The sequence below is a fragment of the Nilaparvata lugens genome, chromosome 3 (assembly GCF_014356525.2).
Source record: "Nilaparvata lugens isolate BPH chromosome 3, ASM1435652v1, whole genome shotgun sequence".
NCBI classification, from domain to species: Eukaryota; Metazoa; Arthropoda; class Insecta; order Hemiptera; family Delphacidae; genus Nilaparvata; species Nilaparvata lugens.
The window spans coordinates 87,072,699-87,087,354 of record NC_052506.1 but is presented as its reverse complement, the minus strand read 5'-3'; the positions used below and the strand labels follow the sequence as shown (position 1 = coordinate 87,087,354).

Here is a 14,656-nt window from a genome sequence, read left to right as displayed (position 1 = left end):
GGAGAAGACAACAGGCATAGCCCAAAACTGTTTTCTCCCAAATTTTTACAAATAAATGTTTCAAAAAAGAATAAGGTTAAGATTACACATATGAATGAAACCAGAGCATATGCTCATGAGCATGGAGCATAAGGTTTCGCTCATGAGCATTAGGTAGAAACATTAGCATTTGCTCATTCTTATATGAATAAGCTTTACCTCAATATACTCTTACCTCATGCTCCTGAACTCAAGAGCAAATTTAACAGTTTCCTCTTAGTTACACGAATTAGTTGAGCCATTTTGCTATGAGCAAAAGGTGAAAAGCTGCTCCAGACTAGACTCATCTTTTTTGAAGCATTTGCTTCAGAAGTTGAGCAAATGCTCTAGTTTATTCATACAATTTTGAGTATAAGTTTTTACTTTTGAGCAAATGCTCAAATTATTATTTTGATGAGAATGAGCAAAACGTTTTGCTCACGTTTATTCATAGGAAATGAAGCATATGCTCCATATTTTAGAAGTATAAGCAAATGCTCAACTTTATTCTTATGGCCCAATGTAAAGCTGGTTCTTATTTCCTTATTTATTGGTTCTTTATTCTCTTGATAGCTTTAAAAAAACCATGAACTAGTTCATTTGAAAAAGACAGCACTATCGTCTTTGTCGAATGATAGACAATTATAACAATACCAATGTTAAGCAAATACTGCCATTATATCGTGGCAACTTTTTAGCCAAACCTACTTCATCCATAGATAATGAACAATTAAAAAGTGAAGGTAAACTCTTATGTCGCTTCAAGCCAATAACAATAAGGATATCTGGAACCTACTTTTTTCAAGGAATATATATAACCATATAACTTCTGATTGGAAAAGGAGGAACCCTATAACTTCTGGTATTAATTTTGTCAATTGATCATAATCATGTCCGTGATATTCAACGAGAAAATTTGGAGAAATTGTTCACCTAGTTTTTACATCTTTTCCTTTTCCTTTAAAGAGCTCCATCACCTTAATGTTATTCATGTTTTTGGCATTTAGAAGTTGTAGGCCTTTAGAAGCCCTAAATTTTTAACGAGAAAATTTGGAGAAATTGTTCACCTAGGTTTTAAATCTGTTCCTTTTTCTTTTAAGAACCCCATCACCTCAATGTCAATCATTTTTTGCCTTTAGAAGTTGAAGGCCTATAGAGTGGAAGTGTTCTCCACCATAACATATTTCTGTGAAATTTAATTCATTCATTCAAATGCAACCAATAAAATTCTACTAAATATATAACATACTGTAGGGTCTCATCAACATTGTACCTTGTACAATAATGTTTAAAATGAATAGAATAATACAACTATTTCTGTTAAGAGATCTAATGATTCAAAATTAAATCAAACAAATTGAGAGAAGTTATATGAAATACATTTTATGCTTGATTTATTTATTTAAAATTGCAAAAAATATTGTTGAAGCTATAATTTTTCATCAAATGGAATAAATTAATAAATAAGTACAGAATTGTAAGCAGAGTTTTTTATGTAAAATCTACGAAACTGGTGATCTAGAAGATGTATCAAGAGTATCAAGAAAATGTGCAAAGTATTCTTAGCGCGCTTCCCCACTATTACTACTCTAATCAATAAGCATAAAATATTACTCACTAGAATATAAATTATGTGTACTAGTAGCTAAATTGATGTTGAAAGTAATGTAATTTGTGGTTGTAAATGACAGAGTACTCAAATCTGTTTCTTATCTCATTTTGTACTAACTTGTACTCCGCACTCGTCAGTCGATAGAGTTGACGTCAGAAGGGATGGACTTAGTTTCAGCGTTCTTCGCTAGATAGCGCCATGATTTTCATTCGGATACGGAGTATCCTTCAAGTAGTTGAAGGCATGTATGGAGGTATTTGTATCAGTAGTCTACCTTCCGTGTACATAAAATAAAAAAAAACGGAATCAAGCACTTTATTTCCATAAATAATACTCTACGTGCCGGTTGCACAAAAGCCGGTTAAATTTTAATCGTGATCAATTTCAGGAGAACCAATCAGAGAAGCAGTTTTTTCAAAACGTTCTTCTCTGTACGGTTCTCATGAAATTAATCACGTACAAAAATCTAACCAACTTATGTACAACCGGGCCTAAGTGTTTTCTATATGCGAACGATAAATATACGTAAAGTATCTATGAACTAAATTTGACTGTAAAGAGCCATAGTGTGATATACTTCTAAGATACTTGTATTTTGATAGACGCTTCAATATTTACTTGTGAAAATTATTGACAATTCATTTGGACGTACAAGGAAAATATGGTCCGATTATAGAGACGAAGAGGTTCGGAACAGGCATGAAAAAAGAAAGGTGAGAAAGAAGGTGATTTCGAGGAACCAATCCAAAACAAATATTCTGAAGTAACTGACTAGATATTCGTTTTAAAACTTTACTTTATCTTCCCTAAGAATAATTCAATCATATTTTGATTAGAAATATTTTTCGAGATATGCAGAATCAGCATTGAATGAAGAAAACCATCCAAACATTCAGTGTTGGAAACAAACTCTTTGATTAAAGTAGCGAATACTAATCTCATTGTTGATTAGATCATGTTGAAACTTTGCGAGAGGAACCCAGTGTTAGTTAATGAAGCTCAAACAAAATGACTGGAGAATTGAACTGGGAATATCTTCTGAAGCCGAAGACACAAAGACAACCAAGTTGCTTTTGGCGAAGTGGCGAGGATGTGCTTCCTCGTCGATTCAATAATTTAATTTCATCTTCACAAAAGAGAGCTTACCGAGCTGAAAAACTTTTTGTGGTTCACCCTTCTCGAAGTACAAGACTTCGGATTGAGGGCAGTAATCATTGATGGAAGGTTTAGATTTTATTTTCTACTCAGTTCTCAACAAGTAATAAGTGAAATATGATTTTTCTTTCATTGAATAAAGCGTTATACATTGAATTCCATTAGATCTTGAGAAAACGTTAAGACAAGATTCTTGAAATCATATCCTTGCAATTTCCAAATCTTCAGTATAATTACCTAACCGTATCTCAGACCATGTCAAAGTATTTCCTAAACTCAAGAAAGGAGTAGTTATTCTAAACTACTTTGATCTACTGGTTTGATGATTTTGATCGATTTAATGTTTTCGGACGAGATCTTTTTTTTCGGTTTGAAATGAACGTTTTTTCCTACTTGGTTTAGCAATATACGTTTTTGAAAAAGGAGTGTAGTGGTTTTATTGAGTTTTCTATTGTATAACCAGTAAATATTTTAACGATAACAAAAGGATATGATACTCTTAGGGCCGGTTTCCGAGCTCGGGATTTAGCTAAGTCCTAGACTTTAAACAGCTGGAGTCAGAAAATTGTCTTTCTGAGACGGGGCGTAGTCGCAGCTTTTATAACAGTAGTCGTATGCTGAAACTTTACATTATTTTCTCTTTATTTCATTTTGTGTTCAATTCTCTAGTTTTTCGAAATTTAATTCAAACGTGACTATGACAATAACTACGACTACGCCCCGTTTTGGAAAGCCAATTTCCTGACTCCAGCTGTTTAAAGTCTAGAACTTAGCTAAATCCCGAGCTCGGAAACCGTACCTTAGTTTCTTATTAGATAGTCTTGATTTTAATTTTTCTATTATAGTATACCAATATTCAGAGTGAGTCATATGCATGGAAACCCTTCAATAAGTTGGAGACTATTGTGGATATGATACTGTCACTTCCAGGATAAGTTATTGGTCAAATACTCTACCTTTTGACGTACAACTGAAATTCAACCCCTCATAAGGTGGTGACTTAGGGGTTGTAACTTGAATATTTTAAATGTAAACACCCTGGTTTTGTACATCATTTTCAAGGCCTTTCTATAACGAGAAAGGTGGCATCGGTAAAAATGTTCTATGATCCTTATATCCAAAATGGTGGCTGATTGAAATTTTAGTTTTTAAATAAATGAGGGGTTGTAACTCAAATATTTTAAATGTAAACACCCATTGTGTGATACATCATTTCAAAGACCTTTTCAAAACTAGGAAGATGACATCAATAAAAATGTTCTATGATACTTTTATTCAAAATGGCGGCTGATTGAAGTTTGAGTTTTTAAAGAAATAATTGGTAAGTTTTAATCAGCCGCCATTTTGGATAAAAGTATCATAGAGCATTTTTATTGATGTCATCTTTCTAGTTTTGAGAAGGCCTTTAAAATGATGTACCACACAATGGGTGTTTATGTTGAAAATATTCGAGTTACAACCACTCACTCATTTCTATAAAAAACTAAAACTTCAATCAGCCGTCATTTTGGATACAAATATCATAGGACATTTTAATTGATGCTATCTTTTCTCTTCTGAAAAGGCCTTTAGAATGATGTGTGCCACACAATGGGTGTTGTTTACATTTGAAATATTCGAGTTACAGCCTTCAAATCACCCCCTTATGAGGGGTTGGAATTCAGTTGTACGTCAAAAGGTAGAGTATTTGACCAATAACTTATCCTTAAAGTAACAGTATTATATTTACAACAGTCTCCAACTTATATACATATGGTTCCCATACATATGACTCACTCTGTATATAAGAAACTGGCCGTCAGGGTCGCTTCGCTCGCCATATCCGTCTAGCCAGGGGGCTCCGCCACCTGGACCCACGACTGGATCGTCCAAAAATGAGATCAGCGGGCTCGCTTCGCTCGCCTGCATTTGAGCATGCTTCATTCCATCAGAAAGTCAAAGTACTGAGAAAACGCAGAAATGCTGAGAAAAACGCTGATTTTGGGCGTATCTTTGATGAAATATTAAAGTCACCTCATCACAAAATTTTTAGACCCTAGCTAAACCTCTGTACCAAATTTGAAAATGTTCTGTCTATTACTTGATGAAATAACTGAGAAAACACAAAAAACCCGCTAATTTTGGGTGTATCATTGGCGTTATTTCAAATTCCTTCTATCACAACATTATTACACCCCAGCTGAACTTCTGTAGTAAATTTGAACATTTTCTGTTCATTTGTTCTCAATGAATCTGAGAAAAAGCAAAAAACCGCTGGAAAACGCTAATTTTGGGCGTATCTTTGGCGTTATTGCAAATTCCTTCTAACACAACATTATTACACCCTAGCTGAGCTTCTGTACTAGATTTGAACATTTTCTGTTTATTTGTCCTCGATAAAGCTGAGAAAACGCTGGAAAAACGCAGATTTTGGGCGTATCTTTGGAATTTTTTTCAAATCTGTTCTTAGTGCGCCTCATCAAAAAATACTTTTTGCACTTGATAGTTCAACTTGATTGATATGTGAGGTGAGTGCTGGTAGGAATACTGTACTGTTCTTCAATTCATTTGATATTTTTTTGTTCATGGGTAATGTATTGGAAAAGAGAGTTGAAAGTAGAAGAGTGAAACACATCAAGAAACTGTAGTTTGCGTATCATTTGCAATGAATAATACTTTTTTAAAGTGGTTCCTATTGTTGAGAAGGTGAAGCTGGCACCTTCCACAATGAACAACTATTTATTATTCCAATTGATGTAAGTCGGCCAACTTAAAGGACGATAATACAAAGTCAACAATGAATGAATGAATCTTTAGAGCTTTGTTCGTTAAGGCGGTAGATAATCGTCCTGAAAAGTCATTAGGCTATGATGGAGTCTGTTCCATTTCTCACAATTGTTGGAATTCGCCGGTATATATTCAAACGTTTACTCATTAAGGAAAGGAAAGAGAGATCGCTCCAAGTTCTATCGCTTGTGTGAGAGGAACTGGAATATATTTTCAAAGAGCTCAATCCTCTCGACTGGCCTCCTCAGTCTTTGCCCCTCCTGCGCTTCACCTCTCACCGCTTTGGCACCCGTTGAGAGAAAAGCACCCTCGCCTTGAGAGGCGAATCCAGCTTGCCTCCTGCTGATAGTCGAGTCGCTCCTTTACCACAAACTCAACTCAGGCCAGCATTTCAAGGCACTTGACTCACATGAAACTACACGCAGTTTCACTTTCATGAACAGTCCTATTATCTAAATCTATTCCTATAAAAGCGAAATATCATTGATTCAGTCGCATACATTTCCATTATTCTATTCCATGATACAGTATATGGAAATATTTTGATTACAAATTTTCCTGGGAAATTGATCGATTATGATCAATTGAACCTCTTCACGCAATTTCTGCGAGATGTGGTCAACTCCCATACTGAGTCATACTCCTTGTATTTTTTCTTTAAGGCTACTTTTGAATATCAATAAAAATATAAATCTGTGATCTGAGTATCTTCTTTAAATTATTTCGTCACTACATGTTTCGGCTACTAATCCAATTATCAAGTCTTGATAATGGCATTAGTAGCCGAAATTTTAGTGACGCATTAGTAACGAAATAATTATTTAAAAAGGGTACTCAGATTCATATTTATATTGATGTGTCATACTCCTCTATCGCATCATGAATGCTCTTCTGGAGTATTCACAAGCTTATTAAACTTCAAAAAACATGCCAAAGTACGATTTAAATCATGAATATTCACTGATTTGCAAAGTCTCTATGTAAGCATGAATAATTTCTAGGAAAGCTCCAGTATCATTTCAATAAGGGAGACATAGATCTATATTAGATATTTCAAGCATTTCTGTTTTAATTTGTATAATGTTACAGTAACTATATAAGGCTAGCTTCACACGCATTCGGTTCGGTTCGGTTCGTTACCGAAAACGAATGAGGCTTTCATACATGTCAGGTTTTAATTCGTACGGTTCTAATTAGGTATTTTCTTCTCAAACACAGCTGTGTTTGGATTTTCACAGTTCATGCTGGTATATTTAAATATAACAGGTGGTGTTAAATTGTAAGATGTTATTTCTTGAACAACACAATTTTAAAGTTAATTATGAATTATTTGAATAGTTTCTTTTTATGTTAATTTTGGATATTCAGATAGATTATTTTTTGAATTGAAAATTTGTTCCTTGTTTTGACACAATACATGGTATATAAACTTTATCTCTTCTCTCCATTGATGAAATCATGTAATATTCGTGGAAAAATAAAAAAATAAAAATAAAAATTCTCCCTGAGTTTCGATTTATATCTTTCATATTTTTTTAGCAAACTATTCATTGAGAGAAAAATGTTCCTGTTAACTAACAGAAATGAATTGACCATTTGATTTTGACTTGGAAAATTTTGAAAAAGATAATCACGATATCAGGTTAAAATAAAAACAAAAAAGGCAAGCGTGTGTAAAAGACTTTGTTTTTTCCTGTTTCCCTAGCAATGAAATCGAATATGATGAAACCTATTCGTGTCGAGGGGGCGTTCGGTGCTATGGGGTTGCTATTCAGTACCGAATTCAAACCGAATCATCGTTTCAAACTTATCGGAATTTGCCGAAAACGAAGTTTTCGTTCATAAACGAAGTGTGTGAAAGTAGGTAGCCTCTCGCTAGCAACGAATTGAAACCTGATGGAATTTATTAGAGTCAAGTGGGCGTTCGGTTCTATGCGGTTTCTATTCGGTACCGAATTCAAACCGAATTACCGTTTCACACTTATCGGAATTTCTCGAAAACGAAACGAACCGAATGAGTGTAAAACTAGCCTAACATGGTCATTTAGTACTATATAACTATAAATAACTGTAACCATGTTAATAGTTACATATAACCTTGTTATATATAACCATGTTATATAGTTACTGTAGTTTATGTACATAATAGTCACCTGTATTTATGTTACCATGCACATAATATATTAACCATGTAAAGTGGGTTCCATGCTTTGAAGAATATATTTGGATTCTTCGTTTCACTTTTCACTCAATTCGTATCAATTGAATTAAAAGCAATCAGTCGTTTCATAGAAAATCAATTCATTTTACATTGCGATTCTGGTTTTATCGTGACATTTACTAATGAGCTGCTATTTAGTGCAACCTTAATCAAGTAAGAATATCATTTACATCTCTGATAATCTGACATACACTCAAAATTAATACCAATCAGATAACAGCTCCACATAGGATTATGCAGATTGGATTAAATGGTTGAATGTCACGTGTATAATGTAATGAAGCCTCCGTCTCAATTGAACAGATTATGTTGATACACAAAGTAGGAGGTTGATAAACCAATGAGCGGAATTGGGTTATTTTTAGATTCACAGAATCGATGCTGTTTACCAATTCGCACATTCAAATGATGTGCTGTTTTATAACCAATTTGTAGTCAAAAGGTTCCTTTAATTCTAGTTTTAAAACTAAATCCAGTTTTTAATTACAGTTGACCACTTGAAAATTTTCAAAATGTTGTAAATTTGTGGCATCCTGTTGTATATGATTGCCTTGTTACAGTTATTGTTCAACTTCTGAATGATTGTCAAGTTGTGTTTCTAGTGGTTTTTAAAATGTATTTTTCTGACATTCTGAATTAAACTGGATTCTGCAATAGTATTTAGATAGTTGAGTAGTTCTGTCCATCCTTGAAATAGCCCGCAAAGCCGGAAAGCTGTATTCAGATGCAGGCTAATTACTCCGGTTTATTCTGTCTCTTTCTGATTAGAGGGCTTATTAACATTATTCTGTTGGCAGAGTTCACTATCGGACCTCATTTCAAGGCCAACTCACCAATTTAAATTCCTCACTTTTTCAATTGTGCGTATTTTAATAGTGTTAATACTGGGTGATTATGTTAGAAAGCTTTAATGGAAATTCACCATAGTCTACCTGAAAGTTGGATCACAATCAACTATTTTTTGCTCAAAGTTTCAGCCTAGATCAATAATAATTTCAAGAGGTTTAGTAGGTTTATTATAAAACTGGAAATTCTTTAAATTTGGTTTTGTGAGGTACCTCCTCCAATCGCTTAATATAAAGAGCTGATTCAATTATTTTTTTTTATTCCCGTAACTTATCATATTTCTAATAGACATTACCATAGAATAAACAATCTTATATAGGTTTTCTATCGCCACGTGAATTCGATGCAGGAGTCTGTAAGATAGTATGGCACATTGAGTTAGTTGGAATTAATAATTGAAATTTTCAACAATATACCGACCAATATTTGAATTGCAAAAAATGAAAAAAAAAATCCGTGATCAAAATGGTGTTTTAACAGTATGATTTCCATCAAAGAATATTGTACTAGTGAACCACCCGGGCTTGAGAACTCGCTCATGATGAACTATTGTACTTGAAATCTGCAACTTGTAATAATTACAGTATATTGTATGGGCCTCGATTTTGGTCATGAGTCAAAAGTTTGAACTCGCTAACGCTCGTTCAATTATTACCGTTTTGAAAGAGGTGAAAAATAATGTTATCAATCCAAATTTTGAATACTCAATGATTGTTATTCTATTTCTAAAAAGCTCTGTAGGTATCACTCTCCAAATCACAAACTTCTCAACCTTATCGCTTTTCAAACTTCTCAAAATGTAGCTTGAAGCAGAATTTCCATCATAATACAACAAAATCTCCCAACATTTAACAAACAACGTTTCCATGAGTTATTTGCAGTACTTATATTCCTCCAGCATTGCCACACAGAAAAAATCACTGATTCTTCGCATTATGAAAATAATTTAAGTGACCTTGAACTGCGAAATTCGCACAAAGTCAATCCAACAACCGACTCTGAACGAATGGAAGTAGTCTGGCGACTGAGATGGTCTGAAGATGCGCGATAATAGTAGAGGAGCCGAGTTCTGATCATTCTAATTGAGGAAAATCACAGGCGACAGGATAATAATGGCTGTGGTTGATGCTTGAAGGGTCCAGAGTAGTAGTAGTAGTAAAATTAGTAGTAGTATTAGTAGTGTTGCCACATGATTCCCCATCTCTTTTTTCCTTCGGGTTGACGCATGTGCGTTGTCTCTGTTGTAAAACTTATACGGTAATGTATGTAATACGGTAATACGGTATGTATACAAGTATAAACCGGCCTTTTATTACAACATGAAGATGTGTTTGTAGATATGAGTGTGATTTCAGCTGTATCATCTTCGCAGAAGAGGCAGGACGACCTTGAAAGCGAGCGAGTAGTCGAAAATTAATAAGAACGGAAGAGCAAGCAGTTGTGTATCATCGGACATGACGTAGATAAGAGCAGCGAGTCGAGTGCAAGCGGTGGCGTTGATAAGGTGAATTAGAGAGAGATAGAGGGAGCGCAACTTCTACACTATTATTTGAGAGCGTGTGTGTGAGAGAGTGATAGAGTCGCGCGCGTTCAAGCCGCAACTAAAGGTAGTCGATGCGGATGATCTGGCGACGATCTCGTAAAGAGGTTAGGTTAGGTGCAAGCATTGTAAGTTGAGGGGTGCGAGGGGACTCATACAACAGCTGGCTCGCATCTCGACGTCTGCAGCAACCAACCGACCACCTTCTAGTATCAACCGTCATCCCGTGATAGCTGTATCACAGCTCGGGTCTCCCTCGACCGTGTTCGCGATTTTCCATCCGTGACTCGGTGTGAGCTATCGTGATTGTGTGAGTCACGTTCAGGCCATAACCAGCATGTGTTCTGTTCATGGTGCAATTCTAGAGTGATGCGATTCGTCAGCGTGCAGTCAGTTTTATCCACGGTGCAAATTTAGTTGCAGTGTAGTGTTGTGGGCCGAGTTCAAGAGTATTGTCACATCAAAGCGGTGAATTTCGTTCATGTATAGTGTAATAGTAGAACCAGAGTTGCAGTTGTAGATCTTAGTTCAAATATTCTCATATTAAAGCGGTGATTTTCGTTCATGCATAGCGTAGAGTAATACAGTAGTAGAACCAGAGTTGCAGTGTAGTCTAGGTCTGAGTTAAAATATTCTCATATCAAAGCGGTGATTTTTATTCATGTATAGCGTAGAGTAATAGTAGAACCAGAGTTACAATGTAGTTACCATGAGTTAAAATTTTCTCATATCAACGCGGTGATTTCTGATCAGTAATACAGTGATAGAATACAAAGCACAATCGCAAAGCGCAAATTTCAATCTTACGATGATTGAATTTAAAATAAATTCATTTTTCAGTTCATTTGAATTGGTTGTTACTTGAGTAGCGTACTATCATCTCAGGTTTCAGTGAGGTTTTGATGTGAATCCCGAAATTCCGCATCAGTTCAAGTGATATCATATTACACTGTTCGTTTGGTTCTGTCAAGATCTTGTCAAGTGTTTTCAGTTGAAGTGTTTTGTTTGGCAAGCATATATCACATCTGCTCAGCTCTAGTAACGCTTATGTGTATCGTGGCAAAGTGAAACTTTATTACTTTTATCGGTTCGGCTCTCAAAATATTCATATTTGCATTAAGATTTCAACAATCTCTTGTTTTTGACCGGTTTTTGTGCAATTGGGAAATTGAAAAAAGTGAATTATTAGATTGATGTGAATGTGTTCATTTAATTTTTAAGAGATTGTTTTTATTTTTCAATCTTCTGTGTGCTCAGTTCAGTTACTCCCCAAAGTGAATGTTGTGTGATAGTGTCTTCAAGAACTCTTCTATTATTTGAAAGGTTTGTTTAATTTACTGTTTCATTTCTGACTATTTCACAATTAATTGATTTTATAACTTTTCCTTTCCCCTTTCTATTTTTACTTGCTTTCAGTTGTTCTATAGTTTTTATTTTCAGTTGCCTTCTTTCATAGAGAAGCTTTTAATAATTTTCAAGTACTCCACTCCATGTGGTATCATTCAGTATACACACCTTACCAATTATGCACCTTATTTATGCAGGAGATCATATATTAATATCAATTCATTTCAAGATATAGTACGCTTCCTATTTTGATTATTTTCACGTACATTCTCACATTGGTTTGTCTGTAACTTACATTCTTATCAATCTAGTTAGCTCCACGAATTTGTATGAAAAATAATTTCGATTTTGAAGTGACAATTTTCTTAGACCGTTCTGATATTTGAGAGTGAATGATACTATGTAAAGAATATTTTGACATAAATTTCACAATACATGGGCCTACATTCCCACCTTAATAAACCATTTGGTTTGGATTGAAAGGTCTGGAAACAAATATTTCCACAAATAATTTGCAATACAGAGGTCGTTTGCATCAATTTCATCCTCAAACTCATACCATAGGAGAATATTATTAACAAAAATTTAACTCAATAAATAATTTTCAGTACAGAGGTCGATTGCTTGTAATTAATTCATCCTTAAGCTTGTTCCATAGTTGTAGAGGAGAATATTCTCAACCAAACTTCAGTTGTTAAGTACTGAATCTTGTTATTCATGCGTACAGTTTTGGCAAGAGATGAACGCATTTGGCTCTGAACATACGTCGTTCCGTCGATTATACGGCCTCTCATCTATTCTATTCCTACCTCCATGTTCTATTACTGTCTCATACCATCAACTTCAATCATACAAAAAATACAGTACACTCAATCAATTCACACGTTCACGCATTACATATAATCATCCCATCAACTTCAATCATACAATAAATACAGTAGACTCAATCAATTCACATATTCACGCATCATATAATCATACGATTTGCAGGATTATAACTCACCCATCAATCGATCCATTAGACTCTTCAACAAAGTATCTCGTGATATCGATCTCTTCAATCCGTCTTTGAATGCCTTTATTAAATCATGCTCTATAATACTTGAATATTAGTTCTTTTGTCAATTTTTAACTTCAAGCACTCTCTCTCCTCTCTTCTTCTGCTATCTATCTATAAATATAATTATGTCTTTACCTTACTTCTTTTCTATTTTATTTATATTTTTAAATTTTGTTTAAATGGTCGACTTTTTTATTATTTATATTGAACTTATTCTTTCTATTCTTATTTCAATTAAACTTATTTTCTTATTTTAATTAAAATTATTTATATTGTACAATACGAATATCATATAATGATATAAATAATTAGTGTTTTATTTGAAGATTTAGCATGTAATTGTGAAGTTTGTTTAATTTCTGTATAAGTTGATTTTGTTTTCTTATTATTCTTTATTATTTTGTGTGGTGTGCGGTTTTGGGCAGTGAGCCTGTCGCATCCACACTGATTAACTACATTCACTACAATGATTCTTTTTTTCCAATAAATTGAAATTAAATTGAAATAGAACAATGTTTGCAAGCTCTTGAGAAAATCATTTTGTAATCGATAGCAGTTCTTCAACAGTACACATAGAAACTCTAAATCGTTTCATGCTTTTCCCATTATTGAAAAATACTCGTTATTCGAAGAAAAAGGGTTTTCAAAGAAGAAAATGTTCAGAGGCAAGAGTAGACATGAGGACAAATTGATAATTCTTCAAACGTTTGCGTGGGAATATAAGAAAATATTCTCTAAGGCACTGGTGGGCTATTCAATAATAATAGATCTCTCAACAATAATTGACAAAGAAGTCGTTTTAAAACACCTCAAGAAGTGTCATTATTAATTATCGTTTCTCAGCAATATTGGGTTATTGACACAACTTTGAAGGGAGATCCCTTAACATTTGACAAAGAAGTCGTTTAAAAATACCACAATAAGTGTCATCATGAAGTATCGTTTCTCGGCATTTTTGAACTTTATTGACTCAAGTTTGAAGAGAAAAAGTGGTTAGGTTCTGAATGAATTCTGTCTCCATTGAATTCTAGTGAGGATGATTGCCAATTTATTTCGTATTTCAGATAGACCCACGCTTCATTCATTCATTGTATAATATTTCAAGCTTCATTAAAATGTTATCGACTGTATCTTATTCGTGATTTTTAACTGTTGGTTATTATAACAGCCACCTCCAGAATTTTGTCAGCGTTTTCCCGTTCCGATCTGTACCTATTGATCAGTGTTATTCGTATTTATTAATAGACTGTCTTTTCATTTTGGAAAAAACATCACTTCTCTTCAGGCCTTTCATCTTCTAAAGATTTAAGAACATTTCATACTCTGTATACCGTATACCATAGTACGTGTGCAAGGGTATAGGATAGTTTTCAGCTTGTTAACTCTGCATGAAAGCTCACTATGCTCTCAAAGAATTCTTTCTGCTTGGTCGATTGGAAAATTATCGATATTACAAAAGGTTGGCATTGAAAACGAAAACAACTTCTATTTATTCATTAAAAGGCCGTTTAGGATCAACATAAATTCCATGTATTGAAATGGTACAGATTTTCTGTCACTATTTTCCAGGTGAAGATTGTTTGAATTTAGTTTTTGGTGTAGATGTCGTGGAAGAAGATACATAATTCTCACAATGGTAGCCTGTCATGAGATAAAATGTTGCTTTTAGTACTCTGCATTATTAACATTTCATGAACTTTATAGCCCATAGAAAGTTTGCCTTCTCTTGTAACTGACATTGAATTTGCTGTCATGACTGTGCTTTTATGAAACATTGTTTGGAAGTGATAAAATCAATAACTAGTGAGCCCCCCGGGCTGGAGAACTCGCTCATGCCTACTGTACTGATTTTCAAATTCGCAACTTATAATAATTACAATCTACAAGTACTGTATATTATATTATGTGAATCAATATAACTTTATAGGTTACTCTGCATGGGCAATGAGTCAATTCTTGGGAAATGATACTCAAGAACATCCTTACCATCAACACTACATCGGAGAGATTGATTGATTGATTTATTTATCACATGCAAGGTCTTGAAAAACCTTTTGCATTTATAAAATTACAATTATACATTGCGAAATT

At 34.1% G+C, this 14,656-nt stretch overlaps 1 protein-coding gene across 9 annotated transcripts in view; it reads left to right on the top strand.

Annotated features, from left to right (window-relative positions):
- The window catches only part of LOC111054844 (pleckstrin homology domain-containing family G member 5), a 322,094-nt gene that overhangs the window by 33,500 nt on the left and 273,938 nt on the right, over positions 1 to 14,656 (top strand). For 4 of the 9 annotated variants that reach the window (XR_005570947.1, XR_005570946.1, XM_039424916.1 and 1 more), the window contains exon 1: positions 10,134 to 11,481. The exons of 3 other annotated variants lie outside the window; for them this stretch is intronic. The gene's annotated coding sequence lies outside the window, so the exon portion shown is untranslated. Of the gene's footprint in view, positions 1 to 10,128; positions 11,482 to 14,656 lie in introns of those variants that run through there. 2 more of the 9 variants (XM_039424917.1, XM_039424914.1) reach the window with 2 other exon arrangements.